The following is a 26,875-nucleotide window of genomic DNA, read 5'->3' as shown; positions in this document are numbered from 1 at the left end:
ACAGGGAGGGGTGTGTGTGGTGGGGGGTGGGTGACAGGGAGGGGTGTGTGTGTGTGGGAGGTGGGTGACAGGGAGGTGTGTGTGTGTGGGGGAGGTGGGTGACAGGGAGGGGTGTGTGTGTGTGTGGGAGGTGGGTCACAGGGAGGGGTGTGTGTGTGTGTGGGAGGTGGGTCACAGGGAGGGGTGTGTGTGTGTGTGGGGGGGTGGGTGACAGGGAGGTGTGTGTGGGGGGGGTGGGTGACAGGGAGGGGTGTGTGTGTGTGGGAGGTGGGTGACAGGGAGGTGTGTGTGTGGGGGGGGTCGGTGACAGGGAGGGGTGTGTGTGTGTGTGGTGGGTGACAGGGAGGGGTGTTTTTGTGGGGGCGGGGTGGGTGACAGTGAGGGCTGTGTGTGTGTGTGGTGGGTGACAGGGAGGGGTGTGTGTGTGTGGGGGGTGGGTGACAGGGAGGGGTGTGTGTGTTTGTGGTGGGTGACAGGGAGGTGTGTGACAGGGAGGGGTGTGTGTGTGGGGTGTGTGTGACAGGGAGGTGTGTGTGTGTGTGGGGGGGTGGGTGACAGGGAGGGGTGTGTGTGTGGGGGGGTGGGTGACAGGGAGGGGTGTGTGTGTGGGGGGGGTGTGTGACAGGGAGGTGTGTGTGTGTGTGGGAGGTGGGTGACAGGGAGGGGTGTGTGTGTTTGTGGTGGGTGACAGGGAGGGGTGTTTTTGTGGGGGGGGGTGTGTGACAGTGAGGGGTTTGTGTGTGTGTGGTGGGTGACAGGGAGGGGTGTGTGTGTGTGGGGGGTGGGTGACAGGGAGGGGTGTGTGTGTGTGTGGTGGGTGACAGGGAGGGGTGTGTGTGTGGGGGGTGTGTGACAGGGAGGGGTGTGTGTGTGTGGGGGGTGGGTGTCAGGGAGGGGTGTGTGTGTGTGGGGTGTGTGACAGGGAGGTGTGTGTGTGTGTGGGAGGTGGGTGACAGGGAGGTGCGTGTGTGTGTGTGGTGGGTGACAGGGAGGGGTGTGTGTGTGGGAGGTGGGTCACAGGGAGGGGGGTGTGTGTGTGTGGGTGGGTGGGTGACAGGGAGGGGTGTGTGTGTGGGAGGTGGGTCACAGGGAGGGGTGTGTGTGTGTGTGGGTGACGGGTGTCAGGGAGGGGTGTGTGTGTGTGGGGGGGTGGGTGACAGGGAGGGGTGTGTGTGTGTGGGAGGTGGGTGACAGGGAGGGGTGTGTGTGTGTGTGGGAGGTGGGTGACAGGGAGGGGTGTGTGTGTGTGTGGGGGTGGGTGGGTGACAGGGAGGGGTGTGTGTGTGGGGGGGGTGGGTGACAGGGAGGGGTGTGTGTGTGTGGGAGGTGGGTGACAGGGAGGGGTGTGTGTGTGTGGGAGGTGGGTGACAGGGAGGGGTGTGTGTGTGTGTGGGAGGTGGGTGACAGGGAGGTGTGTGTTTGTGGGGAGGTGGGTGACAGGGAGGGGTGTGTGTGTGGGAGGTGGGTGACAGTGAGGGGTGTGTGTGTGGGAGGTGGGTGACAGGGAGGGGTGTGTGTGTGTGTGTGGTGGATGACAGGGAGGGGTGTGTGTGTGGGTCGGAGGTGGGTGACAGGGAGGGGTGTGTGTGTGTGGGAGGTGGGTGACAGGGAGGTGTGTGTGTGTGGGGAGGTGGGTGACAGGGAGGTGTGTGTGTGTGCGGGGGGGGGTGGGTGACAGGGAGGGGTGTGTGTGTGTGGGAGGTGGGTGACAGGGAGGGGTGTGTGTGTGTGGGAGGTGGGTGACAGGGAGGGGTGTGTGTGTGTGGGAGGTGGGTCACAGGGAGGGGTGTGTGTGTGCGTGGGGGTTGGGTGACAGGGAGGGGTGTGTGTGTGTGGGGGGTAGGTGACAGGGAGGGGTGTGTGTGGTGGGGGGGTAGGTGACAGGGAGGGGTGTGTGTGTGGGAGGTGGGTGACAGCGAGGGGTGTGTGTGTGGGGGGTGGGTGACAGGGAGGGGTGTGTGTGTGGGAGGTGGGTGACAGGGAGGGGTGTGTGTGTGTGTGGGGGTTGGGTGACAGGGAGGGGTGTGTGTGTGTGTGGGAGGTGGGTGACAGGGAGGTGTGTGTGTGTGGGGGGTGGGTGACAGGGAGGGGTGTGTGTGTGTGGGAGGTGGGTGACAGGGAGGGGTGTGTGTGTGGGGGGGTGGGTGACAGGGAGGGGTGTGTGTGTGGGGAGGTAGGTGACAGGGAGGGGTGTGTGTGTGTGTGGGGGGGTGACAGGGAGGTGTGTGTGTGTGTGGGGGGGTAGGTGACAGGGAGGGGTGTGTGTGTGGTGGGTCACAGGGAGGTGTGTGTGTGTGTGTGGGAGGTGGGTGACAGGGAGGTGTGTCTGTGTGGTGGGGGTGGGTGACAGGGAGGGGTGTATGTGTGTGGGGGGGTGGGTGACAGGGAGGGGTGTGTGTTTGTGGGAGGTGGGTGACAGGGAGGGGTGTGTGTGTGTGGGGGGTGTGTGACAGGGAGGTGTGTGTGTGTGGGGAGGTGGGTGACAGGGAGGGGTGTGTGTGTGTGGGGGGTGTGTGACAGGGAGGTGTGTGTGTGTGGGAGGTGGGTGACAGGGAGGGGTGTGTGTGTGTGGGGGGTGTGTGACAGGGAGGTGTGTGTGTGTGTGGGAGGTGGGTGACAGGGAGGGGTGTGTGTGTGTGGGGGGGTGGGTGACAGGGAGGGGTGTGTGTGTGTGAGGTGGGTGACAGCGAGGGGTGTGTGTGTGGGGGGTGGGTGACAGGGAGGGGTGTGTGTGTGGGAGGTGGGTGAGAGGGAGGGGTGTGTGTGTGTGGGGGTTGGGTGACAGGGAGTGGTGTGTGTGTGTGTGGGAGGTGGGTGACAGTGAGGGGTGTGTGTGTGGGGCGGTGGGTGACAGGGAGTGGTGTGTGTGTGTGTGGGAGGTGGGTGACAGTGAGGGCTGTGTGTGTGTGGGGGTGGGTGACAGGGAGGTGTGTGTGTGTGGGAGGTGGGTGACAGTGAGGGGTGTGTGTGTGGGGGGGGTGTGTGAGTGATATGGATGAATGGGGACCGGAGAGTTTCTCTCTCTCTGTGTTTTGATTCCTGTTCCCGGTTGCTACGTTGTTCTGCTGAGCAGGGTGACATGTTGTGTTGTCAGCAGCAAGTGGGGGCCGCGCTGAGGGCTCTTCTATGTTCTGACGCTCGCCGTTCCATATCCGTCCGAAAAGGAACCCGATGAGCTGTGTGACCAGTCTCGGGTAGGGGTTGGGTGGACTGTTGGAAATCGGTTCAGTCTGTGCCCCCTCCTCCGTGGCCCCGTTCCCAGCTTTTGCTGGGCTTCCATTGGTCCAGGAGAAGGAATGTGCAGAGAGCCACATTCCCGGCACTGCTGTCGCTTAATCATGGGAATTCAATCCTGTACTGCGTCCTCTCTGCAAGAGAGAATAGATCAGTTGGTATTCCTGGACTTCTGCTATGTGCCCAAGTTTGGATTTCAAGGCCACGGCAATTTTCCGCCTCTCCCCACCCCCCATCCTGCTGCCTGTGAGCCGTCTTTCTTTCTCTATCAGAGGTCTGAGGGTACAGTCCCACCCTCGGATACCGAGGCCTGTCCGAATAACCCACGCCTCTTCCCCTGCGCCGTCACATCTCAGAACGGTCCATTCACTGTCTGCACTTTCTGCAACTTAATCCTCGCATTGTACTGCTGCTCCAAAACAAAACGTCGGTGATCGCAAACCTGATCCTGGTTTTGAAACTTAGTTGTAATTGTCTTCCGCTTCTCAGAGAGAACGAATGTTTCCCCCCGCCCCACCACCCGAGGATTTTACTTAGAGATACAGAGCGGTAGCAGGCTCGAGGCCTAACAAACCCATCTCACCCATGTGACCCATGTGACCGCTAACCCACATGGTTTTGGAATAGGAGAGGAAACGAGAGCACCTGGAGGAGACCCACATGGTCACGGGGAGAACGTACAAACTCCTTACAGACGGCAGCCGGAATAGAACAGCTTTGTTACAGAGCCGCTCGCTTCGCACTGTGACCCTGTGGTCGACTGAGAGTGCCATCTCACCTGAGATCTCTTCCATCAGTTCTCAGCCAGTTTGATTTGCTGTGTGTAATATTGAGAAGTGGGTTTCACCGGGCAATACCCCAGTTGTGTGCCAGATTTGCGCCCTTTTCCTCCCACACACAGGTAGACTGCCAACTCCAGGACCTGCCTCTGGTCACCAGGCCTTGAGCTCTGGATTGATCTTCAGGCTCCAAACTTCAGTATCAGGTCAAATCAAGTTTATTTATCATTCAACTGTACATGGATGCCGCCAAATGAAACCGTGTTCCTCTGGGGTCCAGGTACAAAACATGCACAGCACATTCAAAATAGCGAGCAAAAAAAAAATAGTCACACAGAAAAACACTTATCTAGTCCGAGACCCTGCGTGACACGTCCCGTAGATTGATGGAAGAGTTTCCGGGAATCCTGCCTGTCATTCCACCGGTCGAACACCGGAGGGCAGCACCATCAGGAGTGGCCAGCACCCGCACCCTCCTCACCCGGAGGAGACTGCGAATTGAGGTCCAGTTCTGACTGTAACCGACTACTGGACCAGCTGATGACAGGGCTCCAACCTCGAAGTCCTGGGATGCACTGTCCTGGGACGGCATAAGACCATAAAACATAGGAGCAGAATTAGGCCATTCAGCCCATCTATTCCATGTCAAAACCATTTAAGCTGCCTGCTCCCACTGACCTGCCTGGCCCTCCATACCCCTACTAGCCACGTCCCTATCCAAACTTCGCCTAAAAGTTGAAATCAGGCTCGCATGCACCACTTGTGTTGGCAGTTCATTCCCCACTCTTGTGGCCCTCTGAGTGAAGAAGTTTCCCCTCATGTTCCCCCTTAAACTTTTTACCTTTCGCCCTCAATCCATGACCTCTGGTTGTCCCACCCAAGCTCAGTGGAAAAAGCGTGCTTGCATTTACCCTCTCTATACCCCTCATTACTTTGTATACCTCTATCAAATCTCCCCTGAAGGAATGAAGCCTTAACCTATTCAATCTTTCCCTTTCACTCCGGTCCTCCAGACCCGGCAACATCCTTGTAAATTTTCTCTGTACTCTTTCAAACTGATTTAGGTCTTTCCTGAAGGGAGGTGACCAAAACTGCACACACTACTCCAAACTAGCCCTCACCAATGTCTTATACAGCTTCAACATGACATCCCATCTCCTGTTTTGATCTGTGAAGGCCAATGTGCCAAAAGCTTTCTTTGTGATCCTAACAACCCGTGATGCCAATTTCAATGAATTATGGACCAGTATTCCCAGATCCCTCTGCCTTCCACGTTCTCCTGTTCACTGTATAAGAACGATTCTGGTTGGTCCTACTCGCTCTTGTCTGCATTTAATGCCGCCTACCGTCTTTCAGCTGATCTAGGTCTCTCTGCAAACCATGGTGGCCTCCCTCGCTGTCCGCTACACCCCTAATCTTGGTGTCATCTGCAAATTTGCTGATCCAGTTGACCATATCGTTGATCCAGATGACAAACCACAAAGGACCCAGCACCGATTCCTGTGACTCTCCACCAGTCACAGGCCTCCAGTCAGAGGGTCAACCCTCTACTACCACTCTCTGGCTTCCCCCACAAAGCCAATGTTGAATTCAATTGACTTCCTCATCTTGACCGAACCTCCTTGATCAGTCTCCCATGCGGGACCTTGTCAATTGCCTTGCTAAACTCCATGTGGACAATGCCCACGGCCTTGGCTACATCCACTTTACTTGTACCTTTCTCGTAAAACTCTATAAGTTTGGTTAGACATAACCGATCATGCACGAGGCCACGCTGAATATCCTCAATCAGTCCATGTCGGTCCAAATACTTGCATATATCCAGTCCCTCAGAATACCTTCCGGTAACTTTCCCACGACTGACATCAGACTCACTGGTTGATAAGTTCCTCGCTTATTTTTTCAGCCTTTCTTAAACAGTGGAACAACATTGGCTGTCCTCTGATTCTCTGGCACCTCTCTTGTTAATTCCCAGAATGGCGGGACTGTCATATGTTGAAAGGTTGGAGTGACTGGGCTTGTATACACTGGAATTTAGAAGGATGAGAGGGGATCTGATTGAAACATATAAGATATTAAGGGATTGGACACGCTGGAGGCAGGAAGCATGTTCCCACTGATGGGTGAGTCCAGAACTAGAGGCCACAGTTTAAGAATAAGGGGTAGGCCATCTAGAACAGAAATGCGGAAACACTTTTTCACCCAGAGAGTGGTGGATATGTGGAATGCTCTGCCTCAGAAGGCAGTGGAGGCCAAGTCTCTGGATGCATTCAAGAGAGAGTTAGATAGAGCTCTTATAGATAGCGGGGTCAAGGGATATGGGGAGAGGGCAGGAACGGGGTACTGATTGTAAATGATCAGCCATGATCACAGTGAATGGCTGTGCTGGCTAGAAGGGCTGAATGGCCTACTCCTGCACCTACTGTCTATTGTCTATTGTTGCTAAGGTTGATTTAAATATCTCTGCTAGGGGCCCAGCAATTTCTGCACTTGCTTCTCATGGGGTCCTAGGGATAGGTCCTGGGGAGTTATCCACCCTGACTTACTTTGGGACAACAAACACCTCCTTCTCTGTAATCCCTGTGGGGTCCATGAAGTTGATGTCACTTCCACCGACTGTTTCCATCTCCTGTAAATACAGATGCAAAAAGTCAATTTAAGATCTCCCCATCTGTTTTGGCTCCACGCATAGATCACCATTCCGACCTTTCAGGGGACCAAACTTGTCCCTTGCAACCCTTTTGCTCCTAACATATCTGTGGGATAGAATGCATGAAAATCCCAGGAGATCAGCGGTTTCTGAGATACTCAAACCACCCCGTCTGGCACCAAGAGTCAGTTCACGTTTAAAGTCACATTTCTTCCCCAGTCTGTTGTTTGGAATGAACAACAACTGAACCTCTTGACCACGTCTGCATGATTTGCTGCCACACGACAGGCTGATTAGACATGTACAATGAGCATGCATACATGGATATCGGTATCCAATAAAGTGGCCACTGAGGGTCTCGGCCCAAAACGTTGACTGCTCCTCTCAACAGATGCTGCCCAACCTGCTGAGTTCATCCAGCTTGCTTGTACGTGTTGAGTCTAAAGCATTTGTCTGCGTTGCATAACAACAGAAAATGACAAAGAATCTCAAGTTCAACGTAAAATGTATGATCAGTGCTCAGGTCACAACATTCTTTCTTCTGCGGGCATACTCAGAAAACCTATGGAAGAGTGACTGCAAACAGACTCTGTAAACTAACAAACTGTGCGAGGTGCAATTAATAAATAAACAGCCATGAGTAAGGAGCATGGAAAAAACAAGATTGCGGAGTCCATCGATGAGTGTTGCTGAAGAGTCTGGTGGTTGAGGGGTAGTAACTGTAACGGGTCCTGAGGCACCTCTACCTTCGACCTGAGAAAAGAGCACGGCCTGGGTGGGGATGGTGGATGCTGATTTTCTTCAGCAATGTTTTATGTTGGCGTGCTCAATGGTTGGGACCTACTGGGCCAAATCCACTACCTTTTGTAGGGTTTTCCACTCAAAGGCTTTGTAGTTCCCGTACCAGGCCGTAACGCAGCCATAGAGGTTTGTCAGGGTCTTCGATGACATAGACTCCTGAGAAAGCAGAGGCACTGTCACGCTTTCCTTGCAATTACATTTATATGATGAGTCCAGGACATGTCCTCTGAGATTTAACGTTACTGACTCTCCCCACCTCTGACCCTCTGATGATTCCTGGCTCATGGGCCTCTGGTTTCCCTCTCCTGAAGCCTCCAATCAGTTCCCTGGTCATTGAGTGAGAGGTTGTTGTTAATACACCACCCAGCCAGGTTTTCGGTTTCTCTCCTGTACTCTGAACCATCGTCCCCTTTGATACGGCCCGTAACAGCGATGTCACCAGCAGGCTTGCGTACGGTGTTGGAACGATCCCTAGCCCCACAGTCCTGGGTGTGAAGTGAGCAGAGTGGGGGGCGAAGTACACATCCCTGTGGTGCTCCGTGCCGATGGAGATTGAGGAGGAAACGTTTTCACCAATCCGAACCGACTAGGAGGAAGCCTGGGATCCAGCTGCACAGCGGGGTTTTGAGGCCCAGGTCTTGGAGTTTTCGGGTTAGTTTTGAGGGTCTGATGGAGAGGCCGCGCCTGTGGTGGGCGTCATGGTAGCATGACGGTTAGTGAAACACTTCACCATGCCAGCAGAGGGGATTCAATTCCTCCTGCTGCCTGCTTCCTGTGACGGTGTGGGGATTCAATCCTCCCGCTGCCTGCTTCCTGTGACGGTGTGGGGATTCAATCCTCCCGCTGCCTGCTTCCTGTGACGGTGTGGGGATTCAATCCTCCCGCTGCCTGCTTCCTGTGACGGTGTGGGGTCCTCCCGCTGCCTGCTTCCTGTGACGGTGTGGGGATTCAATCCTCCCGCTGCCTGCTTCCTGTGACGGTGTGGGGTCCTCCCGCTGCCTGCTTCCTGTGACGGTGTGGGGTCCTCCCGCTGCCTGCTTCCTGTGACGGTGTGGGGATTCAATCCTCCCGCTGCCTGCTTCCTGTAACGGTGTGGGGTCCTCCCGCTGCCTGCTTCCTGTGACGGTGTGGGGATTCAATCCTCCCGCTGCCTGCTTCCTGTGACGGTGTGGGGTCCTCCCGCTGCCTGCTTCCTGTGACGGTGTGGGGATTCAATCCTCCCGCTGCCTGCTTCCTGTGACGGTGTGGGGTCCTCCCGCTGCCTGCTTCCTGTGACGGTGTGGGGTCCTCCCGCTGCCTGCTTCCTGTGACGGTGTGGGGTCCTCCCGCTGCCTGCTTCCTGTGACGGTGTGGGGATTCAATCCTCCCGCTGCCTGCTTCCTGTGACGGTGTGGGGTCCTCCCACTGCCTGCTTCCTGTGACGGTGTGGGGATTCAATCCTCCCGCTGCCTGCTTCCTGTGACGGTGTGGGGTCCTCCCGCTGCCTGCTTCCTGTGACGGTGTGGGTTCCTCCCGCTGCCTGCTTCCTGTGACGGTGTGGGGTCCTCCCGCTGCCTGCTTCCTGTGACGGTGTGGGGATTCAATCCTCCCGCTGCCTGCTTCCTGTGACGGTGTGGGGATTCAATCCTCCCGCTGCCTGCTTCCTGTGACGGTGTGGGGATTCAATCCTCCCGCTGCCTGCTTCCTGTGACGGTGTGGGGATTCAATCCTCTCGCTGCCTGCTTCCTGTGACGGTGTGGGGTCCTCCCGCTGCCTGCTTCCTGTGACGGTGTGGGGTCCTCCCGCTGCCTGCTTCCTGTGACGGTGTGGGGATTCAATCCTCCCGCTGCCTGCTTCCTGTGACGGTGTGGGGTCCTCCCGCTGCCTGCTTCCTGTGACGGTGTGGGGATTCAATCCTCCCGCTGCCTGCTTCCTGTGACGGTGTGGGAATTCAATCCTCCCGCTGCCTGCTTCCTGTGACGGTGTGGGGTCCTCCCGCTGCCTGCTTCCTGTGACGGTGTGGGGATTCAATCCTCCCGCTGCCTGCTTCCTGTGACGGTGTGGGGTCCTCCCGCTGCCTGCTTCCTGTGACGGTGTGGGGTCCTCCCGCTGCCTGCTTCCTGTGACGGTGTGGGGTCCTCCTGCTGCCTGCTTCCTGTGACGGTGTGGGGATTCAATCCTCCCGCTGCCTGCTTCCTGTGACGGTGTGGGGTCCTCCCGCTGCCTGCTTCCTGTGACGGTGTGGGGATTCAATCCTCCCGCTGCCTGCTTCCTGTGACGGTGTGGGGTCCTCCCGCTGCCTGCTTCCTGTGACGGTGTGGGGATTCAATCCTCCCGCTGCCTGCTTCCTGTGACGGTGTGGGGTCCTCCCGCTGCCTGCTTCCTGTGACGGTGTGGGGTCCTCCCGCTGCCTGCTTCCTGTGACGGTGTGGGGTCCTCCCGCTGCCTGCTTCCTGTGACAGTGTGGGGTCCTCCCGCTGCCTGCTTCCTGTGACGGTGTGGGGATTCAATCCTCCCGCTGCCTGCTTCCTGTGACGGTGTGGGGTCCTCCCGCTGCCTGCTTCCTGTGACGGTGTGGGGTCCTCCCGCTGCCTGCTTCCTGTGACGGTGTGGGGTCCTCCCGCTGCCTGCTTCCTGTGACGGTGTGGGGATTCAATCCTCCCGCTGCCTGCTTCCTGTGACGGTGTGGGGATTCAATCCTCCCGCTGCCTGCTTCCTGTGACGGTGTGGGGTCCTCCCGCTGCCTGCTTCCTGTGACGGTGTGGGGATTCAATCCTCCCGCTGCCTGCTTCCTGTGACGGTGTGGGGTCCTCCCGCTGCCTGCTTCCTGTGACGGTGTGGGGTCCTCCCGCTGCCTGCTTCCTGTGACGGTGTGGGGTCCTCCCGCTGCCTGCTTCCTGTGACGGTGTGGGGTCCTCCCGCTGCCTGCTTCCTGTGACGGTGTGGGGATTCAATCCTCCCGCTGCCTGCTTCCTGTGACGGTGTGGGGTCCTCCCGCTGCCTGCTTCCTGTGACGGTGTGGGGATTCAATCCTCCCGCTGCCTGCTTCCTGTGACGGTGTGGGGTCCTCCCGCTGCCTGCTTCCTGTGACGGTGTGGGGTCCTCCCGCTGCCTGCTTCCTGTGACGGTGTGGGGATTCAATCCTCCCGCTGCCTGCTTCCTGTGACGGTGTGGGGTCCTCCCGCTGCCTGCTTCCTGTGACGGTGTGGGGTCCTCCCGCTGCCTGCTTCCTGTGACGGTGTGGGGTCCTCCCGCTGCCTGCTTCCTGTGACGGTGTGGGGATTCAATCCTCCCGCTGCCTGCTTCCTGTGACGGTGTGGGGATTCAATCCTCCCGCTGCCTGCTTCCTGTGACGGTGTGGGGTCCTCCCGCTGCCTGCTTCCTGTGACGGTGTGGGGATTCAATCCTCCCGCTGCCTGCTTCCTGTGACGGTGTGGGGTCCTCCCGCTGCCTGCTTCCTGTGACGGTGTGGGGTCCTCCCGCTGCCTGCTTCCTGTGACGGTGTGGGGTCCTCCCGCTGCCTGCTTCCTGTGACGGTGTGGGGTCCTCCCGCTGCCTGCTTCCTGTGACGGTGTGGGGTCCTCCCGCTGCCTGCTTCCTGTGACGGTGTGGGGATTCAATCCTCCCGCTGCCTGCTTCCTGTGACGGTGTGGGGTCCTCCCGCTGCCTGCTTCCTGTGACGGTGTGGGGATTCAATCCTCCCGCTGCCTGCTTCCTGTGACGGTGTGGGGTCCTCCCGCTGCCTGCTTCCTGTGACGGTGTGGGGTCCTCCCGCTGCCTGCTTCCTGTGACGGTGTGGGGATTCAATCCTCCTGCTGCCTGCTTCCTGTGACGGTGTGGGGTCCTCCCGCTGCCTGCTTCCTGTGACGGTGTGGGGTCCTCCCGCTGCCTGCTTCCTGTGACGGTGTGGGGATTCAATCCTCCCGCTGCCTGCTTCCTGTGACGGTGTGGGGATTCAATCCTCTCGCTGCCTGCTTCCTGTGACGGTGTGGGGTCCTCCCGCTGCCTGCTTCCTGTGACGGTGTGGGGTCCTCCCGCTGCCTGCTTCCTGTGACGGTGTGGGGATTCAATCCTCCCGCTGCCTGCTTCCTGTGACGGTGTGGGGATTCAATCCTCCCGCTGCCTGCTTCCTGTGACGGTGTGGGGTCCTCCCGCTGCCTGCTTCCTGTGACGGTGTGGGGATTCAATCCTCCCGCTGCCTGCTTCCTGTGACGGTGTGGGGTCCTCCCGCTGCCTGCTTCCTGTGACGGTGTGGGGTCCTCCCGCTGCCTGCTTCCTGTGACGGTGTGGGGTCCTCCCGCTGCCTGCTTCCTGTGACGGTGTGGGGTCCTCCCGCTGCCTGCTTCCTGTGACGGTGTGGGGTCCTCCCGCTGCCTGCTTCCTGTGACGGTGTGGGGATTCAATCCTCCCGCTGCCTGCTTCCTGTGACGGTGTGGGGTCCTCCCGCTGCCTGCTTCCTGTGACGGTGTGGGGATTCAATCCTCCCGCTGCCTGCTTCCTGTGACGGTGTGGGGTCCTCCCGCTGCCTGCTTCCTGTGACGGTGTGGGGTCCTCCCGCTGCCTGCTTCCTGTGACGGTGTGGGGATTCAATCCTCCTGCTGCCTGCTTCCTGTGACGGTGTGGGGTCCTCCCGCTGCCTGCTTCCTGTGACGGTGTGGGGTCCTCCCGCTGCCTGCTTCCTGTGACGGTGTGGGGATTCAATCCTCTCGCTGCCTGCTTCCTGTGACGGTGTGGGGTCCTCCCGCTGCCTGCTTCCTGTGACGGTGTGGGGTCCTCCCGCTGCCTGCTTCCTGTGACGGTGTGGGGTCCTCCCGCTGCCTGCTTCCTGTGACGGTGTGGGTTCCTCCCGCTGCCTGCTTCCTGTGACGGTGTGGGGTCCTCCCGCTGCCTGCTTCCTGTGACGGTGTGGGGATTCAATCCTCCCGCTGCCTGCTTCCTGTGACGGTGTGGGGATTCAATCCTCCCGCTGCCTGCTTCCTGTGACGGTGTGGGGATTCAATCCTCCCGCTGCCTGCTTCCTGTGACGGTGTGGGGTCCTCCCGCTGCCTGCTTCCTGTGACGGTGTGGGGATTCAATCCTCCCGCTGCCTGCTTCCTGTGACGGTGTGGGGATTCAATCCTCTCGCTGCCTGCTTCCTGTGACGGTGTGGGGATTCAATCCTCCCGCTGCCTGCTTCCTGTGACGGTGTGGGGATTCAATCCTCCCGCTGTCCCGGTTTTCCACCACAGTCTGAAGTTGTTCGGGCTGGGATTAGTGAGCTGCTGCCAGAATTATACCCACACTCGCGCTCGTCACCGACACAATCCTCGCTGATTTGACTTCATGCAAGTAATGCTCTTCACTGCTGGCTTCGACGTTTCAATGTACATGTGACAAATAAAGCTAAATATAACCTTTAATCTTTAAGGAAGGAGGTACAGGAGCCTGATGTCCCAAACCACCGGGTACAGGAACAGGAACCCTTCAGACATCAGGCTCCTGAACGTCACTCACCTCAGCTCTGTACCGATTCCACAAACAATGGGCTACTTTGAAGGACTCTACAACCCATTTATTTATTAATTATTATTTGGTGTTTTTTTCTGTTTCCATAGCAAAGAAAGCCCGGCAGCGTCTCTACTTTCTGCGAAGGCTGAGGAAAGTCCATCTCTCACCCCCCCCATCCTCATCACATTCTACAAGGGTTGTATTGAGAGCATCCTGAACAACTGCATCACTGTCTGGTTTGGAAATTGCACCATCTTGGATCGCAAGACCCTGCAGCGGATAGTGAGGTCAGCTGAGAAGATCATCGGGGTCTCTCTTCCTGCCATCACGGACATTTACACTACACGCTGCATCCGCAAAGGAAACAGCATTATGAAGGACCCCACGCACCCCTCATACAATCTGTTCTCCCTCCTGCCGTCTGGGAAAAGGCTCCAAAGCATTCGGGCTCTCACGACCAGACAATGTAACAGTTTCTTCCCCCAGGCTATCAGACTCCTCAATACCCGAAGCCTGGACTGACACCAACTTACTGCCCTATTGTCCTGTTTATTATTTATTGTAATGCCGCCACTGTTTTTTGCACTTTATGCAGTCCTGGGTAGGTCTGTAGTCTAGTGTAGTTTTTTTTCTGTGTTGCTTTTACGTAGTTCAGTGTAGTTTTTGTTCTGTTTCAAGTAGCACCATGTCCTGAAAAGCATTGTCTCATTTTTACTGTGTACCGTACCAGCGGTTATGGTCGAAATGACAATAAAAAGTGACCTGACTTGACTTGATGGAGGTTCAGCGTATAACAAAATAATTGACATCAAGTTGAGTTTATTTCTCTGTGTCCAACTACACGTGTGAGAAACTCACTTGCAGCAGTTTCACAGGCATTTAGCACCAGATACACAATGGTCACAAGAACAGCATAAATTATACAAGAAAGAACACAATTAGAACTAAATCAAGACCATAACCATAACACCATAAGACACAGGATCAGAATTAGGCCATTTGGCCCCTTGAGTCTGCTCCACCATTTAATCATGGCTGATACTTTTTGCCCCCTCCTGGCCCCACTCCCCGGCCTCCTCCCCATAACTCTGATGTCATGTCCAATCGAAAATCTATTAATCTCTGCGTTAAATACCCCCATGACCAGGCCTCTATAGCTGCCTGTGGTAATAAATTCCACAAATTCACCACCATCTGCCTAAAGAAATCTTCCTGCGTCTCTGTTTTAAATGGACACCTCTCTATCCTGAGACTGTGCCCTCTTGTCCTAGACTCCCCCACCATGGGAAGCATCCTTTCCACATCTACTTTATCCAGGCCTTTCAACATTTGACTGGTTTCAATGAGGTCCCCCCTCATCCTTCTAAATTCCAGCAAGAACAGGCCCAGAGCCATCAAACATTTCTCATATGATAACCCTTTCATTCCCAGAATCATCCTTGTGAACCAAAACCAGAGTCTTTCATCATACAAGGTGAACAAAGTGGTCATAGAGTTACTATACTGAGGTGTGAAGAGGCTTGCACCGTTTGGTACAAGAACAGAGTGGCTGAAGGGAAGAAGCTGTTCTTGAACCTGGTGCTGCAGGACTTCAGATTTCTGAGGCCCCTGCCCAAGGGTTCTGACGGCATGTCCCAGAAAACAGTTGTTGTCTTCTGAGGCAGCACTTCCCTGAGATACTAACAACACAGCACCACAGTAGCATAATGATTAGTGTGACACTAACAGCTCAGGGCATCAAAGTTCAGAGTTCAACCTCGGCGCCCCCTGTAAGGAGTTTGTACCTTCTCCCCTTTATTGTGTGGGTTTTCTCCAGGTGCCGCAGTCTCCTCCCACACTCCAAAGATGTACTGGCTAGTAAGTTAACTGGTCATTGTAAATTGTCTCATGATTAGGTTAGGGTTTATTCAGGGGTTGTAAGAGCTTGCTGGCCGGTGAGGCTCGAAGATTGGCAAGAGCCTATTCGACACTGTATCCCTATAGAAATAAATAAACAATGGTGGGAAGAGATGTGTCATTGGGCAGGATTCACCACAGTTATATCAGACAGTAGGACAGGATACTGGTTACAGTTAGAGAGAGAGACAGCATGGAAATAAGCCCTTCAGCCAATCAACCTGCACTGACTATCAACCACCCATTAACAGAGCTTTGGCAAAGTTCATAAAACTTCTTGTGTTTCATGCAATGTGGAGAGTAGAACTGCACATAAAGAGAACGAGAAGAAAGGGATGGACAGAGTAGCTAATACTGAATGGGGGGTGGGGATGATGGAAGAGTAGGACCATGGATATTGGCACAAAGCAGCTGGGTAAAGGGCCTATTGCCACATTGTAAGTTCAATATCAATTATTACACGCTGTCCAAGAAAAATGATTGGGGATTGGACCGTTGGTGTTGGCAGGGCTTTCTTCTTTGAAAATCAATCATTGCAATTTGCAACAGACCCATTGTGGCTTGCTGTTTGGGAAGTTAGAATGCTTTACCATGCTGGAGAAGAGCTGACCGTTAATTATGACATTCAGGTTTGCTCTTGACCCAGTTCTGGAGAGGAAGTGGACAGTGAGGTGGAAGACCAGTGGTAATGAATGTTTAAGAGGTTGAGCAAGAAGAGGGCGAGAACTGGGGGGGCATGCTCGGGAAATGTGAGCTTGTCCACTTTGGTCAGAAAGATTGGAATAAACAGAATACAGGTGCTTCAAAAAAGACCATCAATTGTTGTTTCAAAGGAGGATCTAGAGATATTGGGTCAAGAAATGGTGGAAAATGACTGGATTGCTATATATAACCATATAACAATTACAGCGTAGAAACAGGCCATCTCGGCCCTTCTAGTCTGTGCCGAATGCTTACTCTCACCTAGTCCCACCTACCTGCACTCAGCCCATAACCCTCCATTCCTTTCCTGTCCATATACCTATCCAATTATACTTTAAATTACAACACCGAACCTGTCTCTACCACTTCTACTGGAAGCTCGTTCCACACAGCTACCACTCTCTGAGTAAAGAAATTCCCCCTCGTGTTACCCCTAAACCTCTGCCCCTTAACTCTCAACTCATGTCCTCTTGTTTGAATCTACCCTACTCTCGATGGAAAAAGCCTATCCACGTCAACTCTTTCTATCCCCCTCATAATTTTAAATACCTCTATCAAAGTCCCCCCCTCAACCTTCTACACGCCAAAGAATAAAGACGTAACTTGTTCAACCTTTCTCTGTAACTTAGATGCTGAAACCCAGGTAGCATTCTAGTAAATCTCCTCCGTAATTTTTTGACATCTTTCCTAGAACTGAACAAAATACTCCAAATTTGGTCTCACCAATGCCTTGTACACTTTTAACATTATATTAAACAGTTGGGAGTGATAATGGCTAGGTTTATAGAGAGATATAATGGCAGAATATAGTATTAATGGTAAGACTGTTGGCAGTGTGGAGGATCAGAGGGATCTTGGGGTCCTAGTCCATAGGACACTCAAAGCAGCTGTGCAGGTTGATTCTGTGGTTAAGAAGGCATCCGGTACATTGGCCTTCATCAATCGTGGGATTGAGTTTAGGAGCCGAGAGGTAATGTTGCAGCTATATAGGACCATGGTCAGACCCCACTTGGAGTACTGTGCTCAATTCTGGTCGCCTGACTGCAGGAAGGATGTGGAAGCCGCAGAAAGGGTGCAGAGGAGATTTACAAGGATGTTGCCTGGATTGGGGAGCATGCCTCATGAGAATAGGTTGAGTGAACTTGGCCTTCTCTCCTTGGAGTGAGAGGTGACCTGATAGAGGTGTACAAGATGATGAGAGCCATTGATTGGGTGGATAGTCAGAGGCATTTTCCCGGGGCTGGAATGGCTAGCACGAGAGGACACAGTTTCAAGGTGCCTGGAAGAAGGTACAGAGGAGATGTCAGGGGTAAGTTTTTTTATGTAGAGAGTGGTGAGTGCGTGGGATGGGCTGCTGGCGATGGTGGTGGAGGCGGATACAATAAGAGACAGCTGGACAGACACATGGAGGGCTCTAGGTAATTTCTAAGGTAAGGACATGTTTGGCGCAGCTTTGTGGGCCAAATAGCCTGTAGTGTGCTATAGGTTTTCTATGTTTCTATAAGGCATGAAAACAGGCCATTCAGCCCATCGATCTACACTGACTGTCAATCACTCAATTGCATTGATCCTCACACCAACACCAGAAAGACCATGAAACTTACTGTGGACCTCAGGAAGAGCAAAAGTCAAGAGAACCCACCCCAGTCCTCATTGAGGGGTCAGTGGGGGAAAGGGTGAGCAGGGACTTCTGGTGACGTCATCGTCGAGTATGGCAGCTTAAGTCACTGGCTCCTCTGGAAAAACGCATTAAGCCCCGTTAACCCATCAAATATAATATTTTTCCAAAAATATTTGAACTGAAAAGAGGGGCAAGAATGGGGAAAAGGAACGGAAATTAAAAAAGCGACACTGCAGAGCCTGCGTCCGAGGGGAGTACAGCGAGCGGTTCTCCGACCCGAACACGTGCGAGCGAGGCGGCTGCTGGGCCTCGTTCAGTCGAAGCGGCGAATGTCTTCGAAATCCTGGAAGAGATAAGGGAATTCCGGAAAGAAATAGAGCAGCAGCTCCGGGATATTAGGGCAGAGCTCGCCAGCGTCAATCAAAAAATAGCGGTGGCAGAAACTCGAATTGAGAAGGTGGAAGATCGCGTTCAAAACGTGGAACGGATACTGAGTAAGACGATAAAAATATTAAATCACCAAGAAGGTACACTGCTTGATCTGGAGGGAAGATCACAGCGGAAAAATATCAGAATCTACAACGTTCCCGAAGGAGCGGAGGACTCGTCTATGATGGAGTTTGTCGGAAAGTTACCGTGGGACGCGCTGGATCTTCCCCCGGCTATGGAGCTGGAAATCGAAAGAGCCCACCGCGTGTTAATTCCGAAACCTACCCAGGATAGAAAGCCAAGCTCAGTAATAATTAAATTCTTTTGGTACAGCACCAAGGCAGAGATTCTACGAAGGGCCTGGGGTAAGAAGAGAGTGTTTTTAGAGGATAAATTAATATATTATGACCAAGATTCCCCCCCTCCACCACGGTCCTCCAGAAACACAAAGAACACTCTGAAGTAAAGTAAAGTGAGTACTAAAGCAAAATAAGATTAGATTTCAAACTCCGTACCCTGCTCCGTACTTCAAGTGTTTTATGACAACGGGACGCGGTTGTACCAGACAGTGGAAGAGGCGACTACAGACGTGAAGGCCAGAGGGTTGCCTGTCAGCGTCACCAAAACGAGGGAAAGCCTGGCTGAGGAATTATCCCGCTCCGCTTGGGAAATAGTGCGAGAATCGAGAAGGCAGGAGACGGGAGGAGGCCGAGAGAAATACATCAGGAAGAGACCGGGAGTTTCCTAAAGACAGTCCTCACCCCCTTCAGAAGAGCCATCAGGTTTGGCTAACTTTAAAAATGTTGAGAAGCTAAACGGAAGCAAAAGTACACGGTGATATACCTTTCTCGAGAAATACTTATTATAATGTGGATTTTATATTACTTAGTTGTTATTCTTTATTCTCTCACTTACTCCTTTTTCCCCACCAAAATGAGAATATATGTGTGCATATATGTGTATGCATGTAATGTATGTGTGTGTATGTATGTATGTATGTGTGTGCATATATGTGTGTGTGTGTGTGTGTGTGTGTGTGTGTGTGTGTAGGAGGAGTACACAGGGAAATCTTTTCTGTGTAATGGATTTGTTCACTGACTTTTATGAATACTGCAATGGGGGCCCTCAACTCACAAGTAGGAGGGGTTATCCCCCACAGCTAGACATTTCCTCTAGCTCAACGCAGGGTCACCTACTAGAGACCTCAGCCTTGAAATCAGACCTTCATTGCCATTTTTGTTATTATTTGCGTTTCTTGGTTCTTATTTGTTCAGGGAGTACATCGATTAAGTTTTATTCTAATTTCAATGATACATTGACAGATAAATACAGATGGCTAAGGACAAGGTAAAATTCATTTCTTTTAATGTCAATGGGCTATTAATCCAATCAAACATTAAGAGAATTTCTTACCAAAATTAATACATATGGATCAAACAGGATTTATTAAAAATAGACAATCAGCAGATAAGGTAACTCAGTTATTTAGCATAATTCATTTGGCTCAAAAGAGGGAGGAAATGAGTGTGGCAGTTGCTTTAGATGCAGAAAAAGATTGGAATGGGATTTTTTATTTAAGGTATTGGAAAAATATGGATTAGGAGTATCTTTTATAAAATGAATTAAAACCTTAAATACTAATCCCAAAGCTAAAGTAGTGACAAATGGTCAAATTTCAACACCATTTCAGTTAACAAGGTCAACTAGACAAGGTTGCCCATTATCACCTGCTTTATTTGTGTTGGCGATAGAACCATTAGCTGAATTAATTAAAATGGACCCAGATATTAGGGGTTTCAGAGTTAACCAGGAGGAATACAAGATTAACTTATTTGCTGATGATGTTCCGCTTTATTTAACAAACCCATTGTACTCGTTGCGTAAATTATCCTCTAGATTAGAAGAATATGGGAAAATATCAGGCTACAAAATAAATTGGGATAAAAGTGAAATTTTACCTCTTACTAAAGGAGATTATAGTCAATGTCAATTAACAACTCAATTTAGATGGCCGATAAACGATATAAAATATTTAGGTATAAGAGTTGATAATGACATAAAGAATTTATATAAATTAAATTATTTACCATTATTGAAAAAAATTCAAGAAGATCTTGATAAATGGATGACATTACCAATAACATTAGTAGGCAGAGTAAATGCTGTAAAAATGAATATATTCCCTAGATTACAATACTTATTCCAAACACTACCAATACAATTACCGCAGAAATTTTTTCAAGAGTTAAGTAAATGTGTGAGGAAGTTTCTTTGGAAAGGTAAGATGTCAGGAATATCGTTGGAAAAATTGACATGGAAATTTGATCTAGGAGGGTTACAACTTCCAAACTTTAAGAATTATTATAAAGCAAATCAACTTAGATTTATTGCATCTTTTTTTGATAAAGATAGATCGGCATGGATAAGAATAGAATTAGACAAAATAGGAGAAAATGCACCAGAAGATTTTATATATAAATGGGAATCTATATGGATACAGGAAAAGAAAGAATCTCCTATATTAAAACATTTGATTAATTTATGGAATAAGATAAATTTTGATGATCAGATAAAGAAATCTTTATTAGCAAAGAGATGTTTAATTCAAAATAGACTTATTCCTATTACAATGGATAATCAACTTTTATATAATTGGTTTCAAAAAGGGATTAGCTATATAGGAGATTGTTTTGAAGGAGGTATATTAATGTCATTTGATCAATTAAAGAATAAATATAAAATATCAAACAACACTCTTTCTTGTTACTTCCAAATAAGGGCTTATTTAAGAGAAAAATTGGGTCAAACAATGTTATTGCCGAAATCTAATGAAGTAGAACTTTAATTCAAAAAGGAAAAACTAAAAAAAATTATTTCTTGTATGTATAGTTTGATTCAAAAACAGGCAATTAAACAAGGAGTCCATAAATCAAGACAAAAATGGGAAACTGACTTGAATATTAAAATTGAAGAAACAAGTTGGTCTTGAGAGTATGACAAATACAATAAATGTCCGGTTAGGATTAGTGCAATATAATTTCTTACATCAGTTATATATTACACCACAAAAAATAAATAAATTATACTCAAATTTATCTGATCAATGTTTCCGATGTAACCAAGAAATTGGTACTTTTTTACACTCTACTTGGTCTTGTTTTAAAATTCAACCTTTTTGGACAAATTTAAGAGTTTTACTGGAACAAGTTATTGGAACACAACTTCCACATAATCCAATATTATTTTTATTAGGTGATATTGAAGGGATAAAATCGAAACCCAAATTGAATAAATATCAGAAAGAATTTATAAAAATTGCACTGGCAGTAGCCAAAAAGGCTATTGCAGTTACTTGGAAATTGGATTCATATTTAAGTATAGATCATTGGAAGAATGAAATTTCCGGTTGTATTCCACTTGAAAAAAATACTTAGAATTTAAGAGATAAATATGAAACATTTTTGAAAATTTGTCACCCTTATTTACAAAAGACAGGATTAAATATATAGGTGCTCTGAAGATAAAATAATTGGTTATTTGGGGAAAGAAATAACTATATATACTAAAGTTATTATGAACTCCGTGGGGCAGGTGGGGATCTTCCAATATCCAGGCACTCTTTCTTTCTTTCTTTTTTCTTCTTTTTCTTTTTTTCTTCTTCTATAGGGATTTTAGGGGGGAGGGGTTAAAGGGAGGGGGGAAGGGTAGATAATTTTTTCTTCTTTCTGTAATCATTTGAAAACTCAATAAAAAAAATTTTTAAAACAAAAAAAACGTTAAGAGAATTTTATCCAAAATGAAAAAAGAACAAGCCCATGTAGTATATTTACAGGAAACTTATTTAAGTGATAATGAGCATAAAAAACTAAAGAGAATGGGCTTCACTAACCTGTTTTTCTCCTCATATAAATCAGGACATAGGAGAGGAGTTGCTATTCTTATCTCAAGTAAGCTAAATTTTGAAAAAGTATTCGAAATGGGAGATAAAGAGGGCAGATATATTCTGATAAGGGAGAATATAGACGGCAACTCAGTTACTCTATTGAATATATACGCACCCCCAGGAAGTGATATTGGTTTCTTTCAGAAAACTACTGATATTATGGTAATGGAAACGGAAGGTCTCCTGATATGTGGGGGAGACTTAAATTTACAATTACAACCAAACTTAGACTCTTCCAATAGAAAAACCTATGAAACAAAATCTTTACATAAGAAAGTTAATACACTTTTTGAGGATGTTGGTTTAATTGATATATAGAGGGACCTTTTCCCTAACAGAAGGGATTACACTCATTATTCTGCTCCCCATTCTGTATATACAAGAATAGACTATTTCATAACATTTGGAAAAGACAAAGACAAAATAAACACCTGTGGAATTGGGACAATAGATGTAAGTGACCATGCACCTATATATCTATCTGTTGATTTTGACCTCCAACCAAAGAATACTATTTGGAAACTAAATTCAAGTCTACTCAATGATCCGTACTTTAAGGAGCAAATTAAAAAAGAAATTAGTCTCTACTTAGAATTCAATGATACTGGGGAGGTCTCACCTCCCATTCTATGGGATTCTCTAAAGGCTGTTTTAAGAGGGAAAATTATAGCGATATCTTATTATAAGAAAAAAATAAGGAGTAAAACATTAGAGGAATTACAAAATAGGCTGAAGGAACTAGAGAAAAAACACAAATTGAATTTGGCACAGGATACATCAGGGGAAATTAAGAGAATTAGGAATGATATAAGTAATTTGGCTATGCAAGAAATCAGGAAAAAATTAATGTTTCTGAAACAGAGACATTATGAACGTGGATCGAAATCTATGAAAATACTGGCATGGAAACTGAAAAAAAAAGATAGCAGAAAATACAATTCATAGTATTAGGGACCCAAGAACGAAAATGATAAAAAATAAGCTAAGTGAAATTCAAGAAGTTTTTGAAGTGTTTTACAAAACTCTATATTCCAAAGTTGCAGGGGGAAGCATAACCCAAATTGACACCTTCTTGAATTCTCTAGAGTTACTCACTTTAAGCGAAGAACAAAATAGAAGGATGACTGCTGACATAACTGAAGTTGAATTAAAAGCTGCAATTAGTAGGCTTAAATTAAGCAAGTCACCAGGATCAGATGGGTATACGGCAGAGTGGTACAAAGAATTTTAAAATGAGTTAATTCCTGTTTTACTCCCCACACTGAACTGGGCTCTAAAAAAGGCACAAATGCCACCCAGTTGGAAGGAAGCGATAATCTCAGCTATACTGAAAGAAGGCAAGGATAAAATGGAATACGGGTCATTCAGACCAATATCCGTTCTTAATGTAGATTATAGGTTATTCACCTCCATCATGGCCAAATGATTAGAGGAGTTTCTACCCATACTGATACGTAACGATCAAACAGGTTTTATACGACAACGCCAGATACAAGACAATATACGAAGGACACTTCGCATTATGGATCATATACAAAAAAAAATCAAAGCAATAGTGGATGCTGAAAACGCATTTGATTCCGTTAATTGGAATTTTCTTTACAGAGTTTTACATAGATTTGGTTTCCAAGACACAATTATTAAAACTATACAGACACTATATTACAACCCTACTGCTAGGATTAAAATCAATGGATATTTATCAAATAGTCTTACCCTGGAAAGGGGCACGAGACAGGGTTGTGCATGGTCACCACTACTCGTCGCATTATATCTGGAACCATTAGCTCAATATATCAGACAAAATGAAGATATCAGGGGAATTACTATTAAAGGGACAGAGCATAAATTGGCTTGTTATGCGGATGACATTTTGATCTATCTAGGACAACCAACATACTCTTTACCTAAATTGATGCAATCCTTTGAACAATATGGTCAATTATCAGGATACAAGATCAACATAGATAAAACCCAATTACTTACATATTACTATAGCCCACCAAGAGAAATTGAAAGTCGATACCCCTGGGCATGGCACACAGAGTCTTTCAAATATTTGGGCATCATTATGCCAAAAGATTTGGCAAAATTATCAGAAAGTAATTATCAGCCTTTATATAAAAACAAGGAAGATGTGGCAAGATGGAACCTGATTCCCTTTTTTCAGTCTCAGTTCAAGGATTGAGTCTATTAAAATGAATATACTGCCCAGACTGTTATATCTCTTTCAGACCCTACCAATAGAGAGTAATCAAAATCAATTCAATGAATGGAACAAGATGCTATCAAGGTATATTTGGCAGGGTAAAAGGCCTAGAGTTCAACTCAAAACTTTGCAATTAGCAAAGGAAAAGGGGGGATGGGGCCTTCCTTCTCTTAGAGATGATTATTTTGCAGCACAGTTGAGAGCTGTGATATGTTGGTTCAACCCATCATATGATGCTCAATGGAAAAACATTGAGGAGTGGGTACTTCCCATCCCCATACAAGCAATCTTGGCTGATAACAACCTGCAAAGGTACATAAATACTATTGATAACCCATGGGTGAAATTGACTCTTAAAATATGGAAAACTACTATAAAAGAATATAATCTAGATGAAGATATTGCAATTCTTAAATGGTGTGCATATGACTCTGGTCTTACACCAAATAAATTGGATGCTAGATTTAAGGACTGGACAGCTAAAGGAATAACAGTTCTTTGCAACATAATGAAAGAAGGAACACTGTTCAGTTTTGAAATGTTTAAAGAGAAACACTTATTAGAAAAACAAGACTTTTATCGGTATTTACAGATGCGACAATATGTTAATAAGATGTTTAAAAATGTAACCAAGGCAAATACATGTTTGGTAGAGCTCTTTAGAAAAGCATATAATTCAAATAATGGTAGTAGAATCATTTCAAGCATGTATAAGGGTTAGTCAAATTTTAAAACACATTCAACTTCATACATTAAAACAAAATGGGAGAAGGAAGGAGGGATAATTATATCTGAGGAAGAATGGACAACAATATGGAGATATCAATGGAAGTGTACCAGTTCACAGAAATGGAGGGAGTTTGGATGGAAAAACTTGATAAGATATTTTATTACACCCTCTCAGAAATCCCATTATGATGGTAACCTCCCTATTTGCTGGAGAAATTGTTGACATCAAAATGCAAATCATTATCATATTTTTTTGGGACTGCCCTGTTATCAAAAACTATTGGAGGGGGATACACAATGCCCTACAAGACATCTTTAAATGTGAAATACCCTTAGAGAGTAAGACCATATATTTTGGATATATACCTCAAGAATGGTTGAAAAGAGATAAATATTTAATGAATATACTGTTGGTGGCTGGTAAAAAGACTCTTACAAGGAAATGGTTATCACAGGAGAGCCCAACTTTAAATGCATGGATGGAAATTACAATGGACATTTACAAAATGGAGAAGATAACAGCATCTGTTAATCATAAGTTGGAACAACTTGATTCATACTGGGAAAAATGGTTTAACTACATAATGCCTCATAGGCCTGATTTTATTCTCACAGATCAATGAATCTGTTGTAAAAAAAAATCACTCCCTACTTGTACATAGTTCTTTCCTTTTGCTTGTTTTTTCTCTCCACTCTTTTCTCTAAGTGTATACCCCAGATAAATACTTTGTGGAGATTTGTGATATAAATGTACAATGTCTGAAATACATCTTATGGCAATGTTTGTTTGATGATGAACTTCAATAAAAAAAATAAATTACAAAAAAGGAAAGGATGAGCAGCTTTAAGCTCCTGGATGCCATGATCGCGAAGCTGTTAGCATGACACTATTACAACCCGGGCGTCGGAGTTTGGAGTTCAATTCTGGCATCATCTGTAAACAGTCTACATGTCAACCCCAAGGAATACATAGGGCTTCTCCAGTTTCCTCTCACAGTCCAAAGACATACCAGATGGTGGGATAGTTGGTCATTGTAAATTGTCCCATAATTAGTCTAGGATTGATGGGGCGGGGTGGGGCGGGGCAGAAGGGACGAAGGGCCTGGTCCACACTGTGTCTCTAAATAAAATAAAATTTACCACTTTTGAAGATCTGAGCTGGTGCCAACATATTGATGCGATCAGGAAGAAGGCACCCCAGCAGCTCTACTCAATAGGAATTTGAGGAGATTCGGTCTGAAACATCCCTGCATAGATGCTGCCTGACTTGCTGAGACCCTCCAGCACTTTATGTGCGTATTACTCAAGGTTTTCACTATCTGCAGAATATCCTGTCTCTTATGTTTTTAATCAAAATCTGATAATCTGGAGGTTGCAGCTGTTGCTAGAGATTTGAAAGTGTCAGCATTCAGAGGTATCTGGGTCTTCTTATACACGTCACTGAAAGTTAGCAGACAGTTAGAACAAGCAATTAGGTTGCGTGCTGATCTTTATCACAAGAGGACTGAATACAGGTGTAGAGGCATCTTGCTGCAAATATACAGGGTGGTGGTGAGCTGGCAGCTGGGATACTGGGGAGAAGTCTGGTCTCCCTGCCTAAGGAAAGATTTACACTCAGCAGCCACTTTATTAGTGACCCCTGTACACCAGCTCGTTAATGCAAATATCTAATCAGCCAATCATATGGCAGAAACTCAGTGAATAAAAGCATGCAGACATGGTCAAGAGGTTCAGTTGTTATTCAGACCAGAACGGGCAAGAAATGTGACCTAAGTGATGTTAACTGTGGAATGATTGTTGGTGCCAGATGGCTTGTGAGTCTCAGAAATTGCTGATCTCCTGGGATTTTCAAGCACAAACAGTCTCTAGGGTTTACAGAGAAAGGTGCAAAAAACAAAAATCGGCCAGTGTGTGGTAGTTCTGTGGGTGGAAACATCAGAGGTGAACGGCCAGACTTGCCCAAGCTGGCAGGAAGGTGACAGTAACTCAAATAACACAACGGTGTGTACAGAAGAGCATCTCTGAATGATTATCTAGTTCAGCTCTGGAAGCAGCTTGTATGTTTTCTCTGTGACCATGTGAGTTTCCTCCTGGAGTTCTGATTTCCTCCCACCGTCCAGAAATGTACTGGTTAGTGGGTTAATTGGTCTCTGCGAATCGTCCTGTGATTAGGCTGGGGTTAAATAGGCGGGTTGCCTCATGTGCGGCTCATTGAGCCAGATGGGTCTGTTCCACTTTCTACCTCTAAATAAAAATAAATACAATTACTGTAAATTACAAGATGAATACAGTGCAAAGAGAGGAATAATGAGGTGGTGTTCATGGATTCAGAAATCTGATGGCTGAGGGGAAGAAGCTGATCCTGGATCTGTAACTGAAACACTATATCTGTGTTCAGTTTTACTTCCCTGATGTA

This window comes from Hypanus sabinus, unplaced genomic scaffold (genome assembly GCF_030144855.1).
Source record: "Hypanus sabinus isolate sHypSab1 unplaced genomic scaffold, sHypSab1.hap1 scaffold_502, whole genome shotgun sequence".
Classification (NCBI taxonomy): Eukaryota; Metazoa; Chordata; class Chondrichthyes; order Myliobatiformes; family Dasyatidae; genus Hypanus; species Hypanus sabinus.
The sequence above is the reverse complement of the archived record's forward strand: the minus strand, read 5'-3'. Positions refer to the sequence as shown.